This window comes from Heptranchias perlo, chromosome 9 (assembly GCF_035084215.1).
Source record: "Heptranchias perlo isolate sHepPer1 chromosome 9, sHepPer1.hap1, whole genome shotgun sequence".
NCBI classification, from domain to species: domain Eukaryota; kingdom Metazoa; phylum Chordata; class Chondrichthyes; order Hexanchiformes; family Hexanchidae; genus Heptranchias; species Heptranchias perlo.
In genome coordinates, this window is record NC_090333.1 from 39,322,216 (window position 1) to 39,337,054 (window position 14,839).

The following is a 14,839-nucleotide window of genomic DNA, read 5'->3' on the forward strand; positions in this document are numbered from 1 at the left end:
TTTCCCTTCGTTGAGGGTTCTATAACAAGGGGACATAGATTCAAGGTAAAAGGCGGGAGGTTTAGAGGGGATTTGAGAAAGAACTTTTTCACCCAGAGGGTGGTTGGAGTCTGGAACTCACTGCCTGAAAGGGTTGTGGAGGCAGGAACCCTCACAACATTCAAGAAGCATTTGGATGAGCACTTGAAATGCCATAGCATACAAGGCTACGGACCAAATGCTGGAATATGGGATTAGAGTAGACAGGGCTTGATGGCCGGCGTGGACACGATGGGCCAAAGGGCCTCTATCCGTGCCGTATAACTCTATGACTCATATCTCATCACAGCACTTTATAGGACCATCAGTGTTGTAGAGCACTACAATGAAGCACAGAGTAAGACAAGAATGAGAATTGGGCAAGTCACAGATGTTTAAAGGAAGGTTCAAGTGTCTGACTGGTTCCAAGGGCACCCTACAGTATATGCCAGCCACATTGCTTGAATAGGGCCAGCAAGTAGTGCTCTTCCTAACTTTACTATCCAGAAAGGACTGATGGTAGATGTCCCAGAAAGGCTGATGATTACAGGTACGGTAGCGTAGTGGTTATGTTACTGGACTAGTAATACAGAGGCCTGGACTAATATCCCTTAGAACATGAGTTTAAGTTCCACCATGGCAGTTTGAGAATTGAACTGAGTTTAAAATATGCGGAAATAAAAAGCTGGTATCCATAAAACTGACCATGAAGCTGTTGGAATGTCGTAAAAATGCATCTGGTTGACTCATGGCCTTTAGGGAAGGAAACCTGCCATCCTTACCAAGTATGGTCTATATGTGATTCCAGTCCCACACGTATGTGATTGGCTTCCTAGGCCACTTCAGAGGGCAGTTAAGAGTCAATCAGTTGTATCAAACAGGATGGCCCACCACCACCTTCTCAGGGCAACTAGGGATGGGCAATAAAGGCCAGCCTTGCCAGCAATGGCCACATCTCGAGAATGAATTTTAAAAATGACGCTGCTGCTTTTGAAGACCAAGCCCATGAAGAACATGAAGCAAGTGTAGTGGCTAATGCTGCTATAGAGCTGAGAGCCACGCTCTTTCGGGAAATTCTCACAGGTGCATAGAACACTATTTGTTGGAAATTACAGTCCATCAAAGATCTGTATCCTCTCACCAACCTCTCTATGGTCTGACTAAAATCCTTGCTCCTCACAGTGAGCCATCACATCATAATCATGAGCCTCAACATCAGTACAATACCTGTTCCTTATTGTCCTACAAGATAACCAAACTACAAGCATCCTTGAATCAGTAAATCTCGTGATTTATTACAACTGTTTACAAAAACCATACTTGTTTTCTTCACCGTGCATATATCTTGTGACCGTGCAAACTTTTCTCTGCCCTATTCTACATGCCACATGAGGGCCTGGGGTCTGAGGTGTAGATAGCTGCTGCAAATTATTATGAGTCTCTTGAAATAGAAGTGACTCTGCTTTCAGAGCCCTCAAGTCCTGGGAAGGTTATGGGACAGGCTGACTCTTTGGCCTAGATTTTCCTTAAAGAAACAGCCTGTTTTAGGCAGTGTAGAAGCAGTCTGACAAGTAATGGGGCAGAGTCTTTTCCCGAGACATGGCCCCTAAAAATGGCTTACTGCGATATTCTAGCCGTGACCCTAATCTGCCCACAGGAAACATTCCCCCATTGCATTTAAGTGAAGCTGGTGGCATGGCCAAGTGTTCCATGAGATTTCCCAGCATGTGTGCCTGTTTACCACTCCTGAAAATCACGAGCATTGTAATATAGGGAAACACCAATTTGTTCACAACGAGGTCTCACAAGCAGCACTTTGTCCGCATCACTAATTATAGAAGTAGACTGTACATAGGAACAGAAGTAGGCCATTTAGCCCTTTGAGCCAGTTCCACCATTCAATGAGATCATGGCTGATCTCTGACCTAACTCCATATACCCACCTTAGCCCCATATCCCTTAATACCTTTGGCTAACAAAAATCTATCAATCTCAGATTTAAAATTAACAATTGAGCTAGCATCAACTGCCATTTGTGGAGGAGAGTTCTAAACTTCTACCACCCTTTGCGTGTAGAAGTGTTTTCTAACTTCACTCCTGAAAGTCCTGGCTCTAATTTTTAGGCTATGTCCCCTAGTCCTAGACTCCCCAACCAGCGGAAATAGTTTCCCTCTATCTACCCTATCAGTTCCCCTTAATATCTTAAGCTTCGATCAAATCACCCCTTAATCTTCTAAATTCCAGGGAATACAACCCTAGTTTCTGTAATCTCTCCTCATAATTTAACCCTTGGAGTCCAGGTATCATGCTAGTAAATCTACACTGCACTCCCTCCAAGGCCAATATATCCTTCCTAAGTTGTGGTGCCCAGAACTGAACACAGTATTACAGGTGTGGTCTAACCAGGGCTCTGTATAGCTGTAGCATAACTTCTACCCCCTTGTATTCTAATCCTCTAGATATAATGGCCAGCATTCCATTAGTCTTTTTGATTATTTTCTGTACCTGTCCATGACATTTTAATGATCTATATACATGGACCCCTAAGTCTCTTTGGACTTCCACTGTTTCGAGGTTTTCACCATCTAGAAAGTACTCTGATCTATCCTTTTTAGGTCCAAAGTGGATGACCTTACACTTGCCTGCATGGAAATCCATTTGCCACAGTTTTGCCCATTCACTTAATCTATTAATATCTCTAATTTTATGCTTCCATCTACACTGCTTACAATGCTGTCTATCTTTGTGTCATTGGCAAACTTGGATATGTGACTCTCTATCCTGTCATCTAAGTCGTTAATAAATACATTTATACATATAAATGCGTAGGCTTCAAGGAGATCCTGAAACATTTGCCTGAGGAAGGAGGAAGTCTCCGAAAGCTTGTGAATTTAAAATAAAATTGCTGGACTATAACTTGGTGTTGTAAAATTGTTTACAATTGTCAACCCCAGTCCATCACCGGCATCTCCACATCGTTAATAAATACAGTGAATAGTTGAGGCCCCAACACAGATCCCTGTGGAACACCACGAGTCACGTCCTGCCAATTTGAGTACCTACCCATTATCCCTACTCTTTGTCTCCTGCTGCTCAGCCAATTTCCTAACAAGGTCAATTTCCTAATTTCTTCCAACAGGTGGGAAGAGATCAGGAAGGTGAAAGGTCACAAAGAGGTGCTATTTCTCAGCAATGTTTTGGCTGGGAGTCACTTCCACTACTTTGAAGCTGCAATTTCTGAGCATTTAAAAGATATTTTGTGAAACTTGTTGAGAATATAAAGGGTGCTCTGCGTAGTGAGATAATGGATTTCCCTCTGGCAATTCCATCATTCCTGTGCTTTGAGAAGAAGGATGATGGGGACATGGAAGAGGAAAGGATGGAAGCCAAGAAAGTGCAGAAGCATGTACGCAGGCAACATCCAACCCGCAGGTATTCATGCGACAGGGTCTACAGACTACGGAGGTCCTACCTCGGTTTTTCCTATAAGCAATGTCTGAGAATGCTGTGTTTTCACCCGACACGAACAGAGATATGCCGGCTATTGGAACATGACTTTTAGCCTCTTTTCACTATGGGCGCTGCCTTGCCTTTGGCTGTGAAAGTGACAATAGCACTTAACTTTTATCAGCTAATCTGTAATATCCTTTTTGGATATATGTGCTTACTCCCCCAGTGGCCTGCCATTCCCTGGCATTATGTGCTGTCTTCTCCTGTAGGAATAGTGCATTGTGTTAATTGGCTGTAGCTGTCTCCAGATCCTGCAGTCACAATCTAATAGGATTCAAATCATAGATGGTAATATTTGTAAGTGGAAGGGAACAAAGACTTGGGATGTGAGACTTCTATGTTCTAGCATGCATTAAATGTAAGACAGTTGACATGAATAATGCCAGGTTGCAGTGGTTTTGGAGCAAGGAACAAGGTGCTCTGTGATACCCTTAAGGGGTACAGCTTAAATATTAGAGCAGCTAATACCCATTGGCTTTTTTATATTTAACACTTTACTGTTATTCAGCTGACATGTTGCTTACCTTTGCTGACTTGTGAGGTCATTAAACTTCTTATGCCACTATAAGGAGGTTGATGCCTTTGATGGCATCTTCCCAGCAATTGTATCCATCCTTCAACATCAGAAAAATTCAAAGCTTGACTTTTTGCTCCTTCTGCAGCTGCCTTTGCATTCCCTCATACCATTGCGCGCTCACCCCTTTAAATGGAAGCAGTTCTTTAAATAACGAAGATTCACCCATGCTCTGTCTTGTTCCTGAATTTTCCACCTCTTCTCTCCACCCCCCACCGGCGTAGGTGGCCTGCTGATGCTGGGGCTGATGCCCTTGTACCATCCAGCAGGGTATCTGATGGGTTTAGCGTCCTTGGATTTTGATGGGCAGAAGTCCTGCCCTTCCACAGTTTGGCCAGCACATTAGGGACCCAGGAAGTTTGGCAAGCAGAGACGAGAATTTTGTTCTCTGAATACTGGGTTGACATCCAGAGGGGCACTCACGTCTGATGGAAAGTAAAATTGGGTGGGGTGTAAAAGGGCCATTCGATTCCATCAGTTTCCCGCCAAGCGGGTTAGGTTACAATTACCCTCCTGGTCTTAAGCTGGGGTGATGACGGGAATGCCACAGTTGCTCTAGCATCGCTAGACTGGAGATACAGTGGAAAATATCAACCAGGGCTCCTCCTCCTAATCATGAACCCTTCTAGAAAGAGCACTTTTATGGTTGTCATTGGAGAACCAGATCAGGCTCAGCTATGATACTGTCCACCCATGTGTTTGAGTATTCTACCGGCTCTCACTGTCAAATCTCACATATGAATATCGACAACCTGAGTGAAGTAGAGAAGTGCTTTCAGGGCCCTTAAAACCATACTCCAGCATATTTAACTGTTTAGTAGGACATGCAAATATATATTCCATTTTTGGTCAATTAGAATTCTAATTATTAGCAGTCATACTTCAGGCAAGATTTTACATTTAGATTTGTTAATTTTAATTTGAGACCCAAGCCTACATTTTCCTCTGTTGGTGTAGTTTAGACCTGAATGGTTAGACCTGATGGATTTTAGACAGACTTAAATGGAAGTGGACTGTTTGCACCCAATTTTTGGAGGTCAACTTATTAGCATAGTTTCCAGGGCATATTTTGAACTGATATAGGGAGCATACCAGTGACGAGTGTTAAAAATTGCATGCAAGTAAAATTTAAAGGAAAGGGGACAATTAAAGGGGAATGTCAGGACAGGGAGGTAAAAATTCTGAAAGACTTCAGAAAGGCTCCGAAGACACATCAACCCATTAGCAGCCTTTGCCAGGGTTGAAGAAGGAGACCAAGAAGTGGCAGGCAAGAATGAAAAGAAAGCCAAGGTGCTGGCGTTAGTCTGCATGCAGGTGATGGAGCAGTCCAGCACCGACCCCCATTCAGCATCTGCCAAAGGGGAGGTGGTGCTGAAGGAGGTGCTTGCGAGGAGTATGGCCTCTGTGCCATTCCACAGAACCCAGCCCTATAGGTCAGAATTGCAGTATGCTTGCAAGGAAGTAAAGCCAGGTTTCAGACCACAGCTAACCACTGGCAACAGTGACTGTGCCGGCCTTATGCTGTATGGTAACTGCATGTCCTTGCAGCAGGTGAAAAGCTCTGCATCTGGCTCTCTGCTGAGTCAGACTCGGAGAAGAGAGTTTCCCACAGTCATTTCTAAGTAGGCATACCAAGGCCTATAGACATGGATAGTTGTATTAATTAGGGTGCAGCAATCAGGGTACACTGACTGTTGATCACCTTAGCATGCCTTCATGTTCTGGGCACCGCACTTTAGGAAGGATGTGAAGGCCTTAGAGAGGGTGCAGAAGAGATTTACTAGAATGATTCCAGGGATGAGGGACTTCAGTTACACGGATAGACTGGAGAAGCTGGAGTTGTTCTTCTTGGAACAGAGAAGGTTGAGAGGAGATTTCAGAGAGGTATTCAAAATCATGAAGGGTCTAGATAGAATAGATAGAGAGAAACTGTTCCCATTGGCAGAAGGGTCAAGAATCAGAGGACATAGATTTAAGGTGATTGGCAAAAGAACCAAAGATGACATGAGGAAAAACTTTTTAACAAAGCGAGTGGTTAGGATCTGGAATGCACTGCCCGAGGGGGTGGTGGAGGCAGATTCAATCATGGCCTTCAAAAGGGAATTGGATAAGTACTTGAAAGGAAAACATTTGCAGGGCTACGGGGATAGGGCGGGGGAGTGGGACTAATTGGATTGCTTTTGCATAGAGCTGGCATGGACTCGATGGGCCGAATGGCCTCCTTCCATGCTGTAACTTTTCTATGATTCTATAAAGCATGACATACTGTGATCAAGTGCAGTGGGGAGAGGAAAGTGGGAACAAAGGTTACCTGGTTTTATCGGATGATTGGTTCATGGAAGCATCCAGCATTACAGTTAGCCAGGCCCTCACATATCTTTTTGGTGCTTGCAGATCTGCTGTCCTAGCTTTCTCTGGGAATGGGAGCCAATCGAAGTCTGGTCAGCTCCGTCTGCAGATGCAGTTGTGAGGATACCAGCTGGTAGGCTCTGAGCACCTCTCCTGCAGCCTGACCCACCTGGCATCTCTTCATTGGTCCTCCTCTTCTGCCAATAATTTTGGGATTCCCACTGGGAAATCCATTGGTGCCAATAATGGAACCGATGGCAAAAAAAACAAATTAGGACAGTTGGCACAAAGACTTATGAGAACCTGTGCACCAACAGAAAGAAATTGGGCAAGAAATGACTGAAATATTACAGATTCAATTCACTTGCCTGTGCCCTATAAATCAACTACTTTTACAGCTGATTTCAAAATGTTGTCAATTTTTTTTGGTAATATTACTGTTTCAACAGTGCAGAAAAGCTTGCAGAAGTTCTTGATATTCCTGCAGGCTATATTTTTGGGATATTTATAAAAAAATGTAACTTACAATTAGTAATTCAGGAGTGTTTACCTGAAAATCCGTACTGTGTTGTTTCCAGAATTTTGTCCGTGTTTGTATATTCTATTGTAAATATAACTTACTTCGTACCTAACTATGATTGTTTTCATACTGTGATGCAGCTTTAACTTAGTCTATTGATAATATCCTAATTCCTTACTCTGGCATTGAGCTTTCTGATGACCTACAGGCTGGAGCAGGAACACCTCTGCAGATGCATGAAATATTTCATTTTTATAGTATGTGTTGGGTCTGTGTTCTGATTTTTTACCATCCTGCACTGTACTTCATTAGTATTCTAGTGCAAAATGCCTATAGGTGGGAATATTATTTCTGTCCATAACCAGGAGAAACAATCAGCTAAGCTTCCTTGCTATAAAACGGCTAAAGTAATTGAGTTTAATTTTAATTTTTGTAATGGCTTTAAATTAATAGTAGCAGCTGCTGCCACAGTGTGTGGGGTGTCCTTCTCCAGAAGGCAGAGAACAAAAAATGGTAAACAATGAAACATCGAGGACAAAAAGGTTAATTTGAAAACCAAGTGATGTATTTTCTTATCAAAGACTCAGTTGGGATTTCTAGTACAGTATTTTTACACCCGATAAGATCCAAATCTCATTATATTTGTATGTAAAAATTTGTATCTGACATGCACATAAAGGCTTTCTCTGCTTAACAAATAGATTCATGGTGGCAAAGTGCTAGTAGAGATAAGAGAAGATTAGCAGAGGAAATGGTACAATTAATACTTTGATACAATTTGCATTGGAGATGAGTCTACAGCACACTGTTTGCCAAATGGGACAATCAGATATTGGGGTAAATTCTGGTCTCGGGCCCAGACTCAACCAAGCGACCTGAGGATCGATAGAAATTGATCCTCCGACCTCATCAGCATACTCAGAGTGAGCTGCTTGCACTGGTCACCCTTCCGCAGGCAGCTCGCCTGAGCGAAGACTTCAATTTTGGGCTACCTGCCTCGCTGGCAGCGGCCTTAAGGTGTCACGAGAGGGGGGTTTGGAGCAGGCTACGTGGAGAGGGGCACGATTGTGACTCTTGTGGAATTGCAGAGCACCCCTGCTCCTCCGGCTCCACAGAAACATTTTCTTTTTAAGTAAAAAAAGAATGTCACTATCTACCCTTGACTTGTGCCGATAGGGCCGCTGAAGACTGCCGAGTGTGGCACATCCAATGCTTGCTCTGCTCATTGCCGACTAATTTCTGGATGAGGTCCTTCAACAGGTGTTAGGCCACTGTATAACGTATAATGCTTGTGTTTCTTGCATAAGAACAAAAAAAATTACATTTTAACTTTTTATAGTTGACCAGGATCAGTACAAACTCCTGGGAAAGGCAAAACAGATATTATTAAAGTATCATCTTACTGATATTTTGATTGTAAAGGTTCATCTGAGACCAGGGAATAGGTTATTTCAACAAAAGGTTTGCAGTAAAATGTTGTTACTAAAAGGTTACATGGTAATTAACATTTATTATTCAGTAAGTCATATTGTTGTCCTGCAGAGATAAAAAGAAAAAAGTCCAATTCTGGAACCTAAAATAGAAAACAGAAATTGCTGGAAATACACATCAGTCCTGTCAGCATTTGTAAAGGGCAATAAATGATTAGTTTATGTTTCAGGTATAAACCCTTTGTCAGAACCAATGTCCATTGGATTGTAAGCTATTCCACAAATACAAAGCACAGAGAAGTTAAAAGGTTAACACGTAAACCATTAAAATTATGTTAAAATTGAAATAAGCAGACAATAAACATAAAAAGGGTGTTTTTAACTTCCTCCGGCCAGTAGAAACTGGGTGAAGTGGGAGTTAAAATTGAGCAATTCTATTTGCTGCCCCATTCCTGTCCTGCAGCAGGTTTAACTCTGATGTTTTTGACGGCAGCTGAGGCGCCTGCCTGCCTCAGGTGGGACCCTCACTAATATATGCAAATAGGGGTCCTATGTCATACATGATACACAATGGCATTTTAAAGACAAACTGAGCAGGACGTTCTGCTCAATAAAACCTATCAGGGAAGAAGTAGAGGGCCTAAAAAGTTATCTCTATGGGGCCTGGAGGAGCAGGTGTGCTTCTCTGGACCCCGCAAGGAAAGTCTGGGCCTTTGCCGACATGAGCTCCTCCCCCTCCCACCAGTTAGACCTTGCTGAACCCTCTGGCCCTGTGACTTACCTGCGTTTGGCCCGATCTTTGCCCGCTGGCAGCTGGTTGGCTACCTCTTTACGCCTGTTTTGGGAGGGCAGCTAGCCAGTCGGATGTAAATGAGGGTCAACAGTAAATATCAGCCAGGTCTCTCGAGGAGACTCCCGGGCAGTTGGCCAACATCCCACTGGGAGTTAAAATTCCCCTTTAAATGTGTGTAAACAGTTCACAGTCTATTCAGGCTAATAGTAGACATCCCTTGTTTTGAACGTGGCTTTTCACATGTTAAATCATAAATATGATAATCTTGCTCATCATAATAAAGAAAGACTTTTAATTATGAGGCCATATGGGGTCATCATGTACATTTCAAAAGTTTTTGATAAAGTTTGAAGGCAAGAATATTCGAAGTGCTGGCAATGATAATGTGCTACACATTTCAGAATTTTACTCGATACATTTTGAAGTTACACTAAGGATGATAGCTTATGGATTTTGGTAAAATAGTACTCCCAGTCAGAACTGTTGAAGTTTGAATTTAGTTAAACGAAGTGGGGCAGATTTTCAATTTTCCGGCTGGGTGTAAAGCTGGATTTCAAAAGGAAATGAAAATCGGGTGGTTTCTATAACGGGCAGCCGATCTGCAACATGAGTTTTAAGCCCGGGTAGCAAGTTGAAAATCCAATCCAGTGATTTGATGTCATTTATGGCTGTGACAGATCAAATGTGAATTCAGTTTAGGAGTTTCAATATAGCTTCTAAACAACTTGCCAGTCATATAACACTGGCACAATTTTTGGTATCTCAGAGACTACTTTCTGCTTACTTAATCTATAAATCTTTTATTTATACTGACAAATCAACCCTGTGCATAAATGACCAGTCATTTAGTACATGAGATGCTACTGATCTATAAAACCAACATACATCTTTTTTGGTATTGAAAATTAAATAGAAAGTGTTTAATATTTCTCAAAAATTTAAAATAAAGACTCTTACTGAGGAAAAAGAAAGCCTCATCGATGACAGGCATGGGGGCAGAGGAAAGGGGGATGTGCCTCTACCTGATCTCCTCTCTCCAACAGGGGCATTAGAGGCTTACCACTGCCATCCCATCATGTGCCACCATCTCCCTCCTGCTATTAGCCAGGGTTGCCAGTATTTCAATTGGGAAGTAGGAAAATCGATAGATTTCCCTTGCCTTGATCTCCCCCCACTTAAGTACAGTGAGGTGCTGAAGTATTGGGCGGCTGACTTGCTTGTTGGGTAGAGAGGAAAAATAGCTGTGGCATTGGTAGGAGTGGAGGTCTGTTGGTAGACCTCTTGCTTCATTTTCCTCCTTCTTTTGCTGTTATATCTAATTTTGTGTGGCATTGCAGAGGAAAATCCAGATCTTCATCCCTTACAAAAATGGTTCTAATAAGAGTTGTGCTTATCTAGAAGCAAACCCATTTACCATATCACAGAATTGTCATCTCAACAATTTAGTAATGTTGTATTAAATTTTCACCATATTTCATAATTGATCAATGTTCTTTTCAAAAATAGGCTTCCTGAAAAGCATATGCATGTTCCTACTCACACCTATAAATGGTGAAATGGCATCTATAACAGTTTTACCAAATGCATCAACCTATTGAGCTATACTCAAACATCAGTCTATCATTCAACCTTGTTCACTATTTATTGCTAGAGCAACTAAGGCCCGATCTATATTTTAAAAGCAGCCTCAAAATTGTAGAAGCTTTGGTAGTGATCTGAATTTTTACATTAAAACAATAGAATAGGGTAGATTAGATGTGTTGATAACAAATCTGCCCTTTTAATGAATGATGTTGCAGTACTGAAAACAATCTGCACAGTAAATTTAATTGGATAGGAATCGCCAGCAAATACATATAAGTAGTGACATTTCTTACGGACCTGGGAAAACAAGACAGGATCAAAGATGTACTGTGGGAGAATAAGCGATGTTAGACACACGCTGATTATTTGCTGAATGCAGTTAATACTTAAAAATGTGAAAGTTGTAGCAATACGCAAGTATAAGTGTTAACACTAAAAATTACTTCTGACAAAAAACAAGTCAAGCTACTGAAAAAAGCTGAGAGGGGGGGCTGGTGTAAATAGACATACTAAATGAATTATTTTCTTTGGTATTTAGAATGAAAACAGCATAGAAATAGAAGATAAAAAGAAATGAAGGAAGAAATAGTGTGGTTGGCAGACATTCTCTTTGTAGACCTCTCAATATAGATATCAGAGGATTGAAGAGTAGTGAATATCATACTTTTAAGGACTGGTACAAGCATGACTTATGAACCAGAAGCTTCAGCTAATGGGAAAATCATAACAGGCAAATATATGGCTATTTGACAAAATATCATCCAGTAACATTATCTGAAAATACAACGTCAGGTTCCACATGTTTTTTTTTTATTCGTTCACGGGATGTGGGCGTCGCTGGCGAGGCCAGCATTTATTGCCCATCCCTAATTGCCCTTGAGAAGGTGGTGGTGAGCCACCTTCTTGAACCGCTGCAGTCCGTGTGGTGAGGGTTCTCCCACAGTGCTGTTAGGAAGGGAGTTCCAGGATTTTGACCCAGCGACGATGAAGGAACGGCGATATATTTCCAAGTCGGGATGGTGTGTGACTTGGAGGGGAACGTGCAGGTGGTGTTGTTCCCATGTGCCTGCTGCTCTTGTCCTTCTGGGTGGTAGAGGTCGCGGGTTTGGGAGGTGCTGTCGAAGAAGCCTTAGCGAGTTGCTGCAGTGCATCCTGTGGATGGTACACACTGCAGCCACAGTGCGCCGGTGGTGAAATGAGTGAATGTTTAGGGTGGTGGATGGGGTGCCAATCAAGCGGGCTGCTTTATCTTGGATGGTGTCGAGCTTCTTGAGTGTTGTTGGAGCTGCACTCATCCAAGCAAGTGGAGAGTATTCCATCACACTCCTGACTTGTGCCTTGTAGATGGTGGAAAGGCTTTGGGGAGACAGGAGGTGAATCACTCGCCGCAGAATACCCAGCCTCTGACCTGCTCTCATAGCCACAGTATTTATATGGCTGGTCCAGTTAAGTTTCTGGTCAATGGTGACCCCCAGGATGTTGATGGTGGGGGATTCGGCGAGGGTAATGCCGTTGAATGTCAAGGGGAGGTGGTTAGACTCTCTCTTGTTGGAGATGGTCATTGCCTGGCACTTGTCTGGCGCGAATGTTACTTGCCACTTATGAGCCCAAGCCTGGATGTTGTCCAGGTCTTGCTGCATGCGGGCTCGGACTGCTTCGTTATTTGAGTGGTTGCGATTGGAACTGAACACTGTGCAGTCATCAGTGAACATCCCCATTTCTGACCTTATGATGGAGGGAAGGTCATTGATGAAGCAGCTGAAGATGGTTGGGCCTAGGACACTGCCCTGAGGAGCTCCTGCAGCAATGTCCTGGGGCTGAGATGATTGGCCTCCAACAACCACTACCACCTTCCTTTGTGCTAGGTATGACTCCAGCCACGGGAGAGTTTTCCCCCTGATTCCCATTGACTTCAATTTGACTAGGGCTCCTTGGTGCCACACTCGGTCAAATGCTGCCTTGATGTCAAGGGCAGTCACTCTCACCTCACCTCTGGAATTCAGCTCTTTTGTCCATGTTTGGACCAAGGCTGTAATGAGGTCTGGAGCCGAGTGGTCCTGGCGGAACCCAAACTGAGCATCGGTGAGCAGGTTATTGGTGAGTAAGTGCCGCTTGATAGCACTGTCGACGACACCTTCCATCACTTTGCTGATGATTGAGAGTAGACTGATGGGGCGGTAATTGGCCGGATTGGATTTGTCCTGCTTTTTGTGGACAGGACATACCTGGGCAATTTTCCACATTGTCAGGTAGATGCCAGTGTTGTAGCTGTACTGGAACAGCTTGGCTAGAGGCGCAGCTAGTTCTGGAGTACAAGGCTTCAGCACTACAGCTGGGATGTTGTTGGGGCCCATAGCCTTTGCTGTATCCAGTGCACTCAGCCGTTTCTTGATATCATGTGGAGTGAATCGAATTGGCTGAAGACTGGCTTCCGTGATGGTGGGGATATCGGGAGGAGGCCGAGATGGATCATCCACTCGACACTTATGGCTGAAGATGTACACTGACGACACCCAGCACTGCCTCACCACCACCTCTCTCGACCCATCCACTGCCTCTGATTTGTCACACTGCTTGTCCGACATCCAGTTGAGCTGAGATTTCCTCCAATTAAATATTGGGAAGACCAAAGCCATTGACTTTGATCCCCGCCACAAACTCCATTCCCTAGCCACCGACTCTACCCCTCTCCCTGACCACTGTCTGAGGCTGAAACAGACTGTTCGCAAATTTGGTGCCCTATTTGACTTTGAGCTGGGCTTCCGACCCCATAATCCCCTCCATCATCATGACCGCCCACCTCCACAACTTTGCCCATCTCTGCCCCTTCCTCAGCTCATGTGCTGCTGAAACTCTCATTCATGCCTTTGTTACCTCTAGACTCGTCTATTCCAATGCTCTCCTGGCCGGTCTCCCACCTTGCACCCTTCGTAAACTAGAGCTCATTCAAAACTCTGCTGCCCGTATCTTAACTCGCACTAAGTCCCGATCACCTGTCACCCTTGTGCTCACTGACCTACATCAGCTCCCGGTCCGGCAAAGCATCGATTTTAAAATTCTCATCCTCATTTTCAAATCCCTCCATGGCCTTGCCCCTCCCTATCTCTGTAACCTCCTCCAGCCCTACAACCCTCCGAGAGCTTTGTGTTCCTCCAATTCTAGCCTCTTGTGCATCCCCGATTTTCTTTGCCCCACTATTGCAGCTGTGCCTTTTAGTGTAGAAAGAAAAACAACTATTATCTTTAGTGTAGAAAAATGAACAAAGGCCACTTCACAGAAGCGTAATCAGACAAAAATTGATGCCAAGCCAAGGAAGGACAAATTAGAAGGGGTGACTAAAAGCTTGGACAAAGAGGTGGGTTTTAAAGGAGGAAAGGGAGGTGGAGAGGTTTAGGGAGGGAATCAGGGCCTAGATGGTTCAAGGTGCAGTTGCCATTGGCAGAAGGAAAGAAGTGGGGGTTACACAAGAGGTCAGAACTGAAGGAACGTAGCGTTCTCAAGGGTTGAAGGGCTTGAGAAGGTTACAGAGAAAGGGATTTCCTGTTTATAGTCACGTCGTGTTCTATTTTGTACTTTTCTATCCAATTTTCCACACTTTCCCAATTTCTTGTTTCCTATTCGCTATCGTCTTCAAGCCCCACCACAAACTCCGTACCCTTGTTCCCGATTCCATCCCCCTCCCATGTCTCAGGTTAAACCAGACGGTTCACAACCTCGACTTCTGATATGACCTCATGCTGAGCTTCAAACTCCATACCCACCTCATCACAAAGACAGCCTACCTCCACCTCCGTAACATTCCCCGTTTCTGCCTCTGCCCGCCTCAGCCCATCTGATGCGGAAACTCTCATCCATGCCTTTGTCACCTGTCGACTCTACTGTTCCAATGCTCTCCGGGCAGGCTTCTCATCCTGCACCCTCCATAAACTTCAGCTGGACTAAAACTCTGCTGCCCATATCCTATCCCACATCAAGTCCCACTCACCCCTGTGCTTGCTAAACTACATTGGCCCCCCTAGTCCCTCAAAACCTCAAATTTAAAATTCTCATCCTCATGTTTA

The 14,839-nt window shown here is 43.8% G+C and overlaps 1 protein-coding gene across 4 annotated transcripts in view; it reads left to right on the plus strand.

The window, feature by feature from the left end:
• Positions 1 to 14,839, plus strand: part of agbl4 (AGBL carboxypeptidase 4) — a 746,494-nt gene that overhangs the window by 238,770 nt on the left and 492,885 nt on the right. The gene's annotated exons all lie outside the window — the stretch shown is intronic.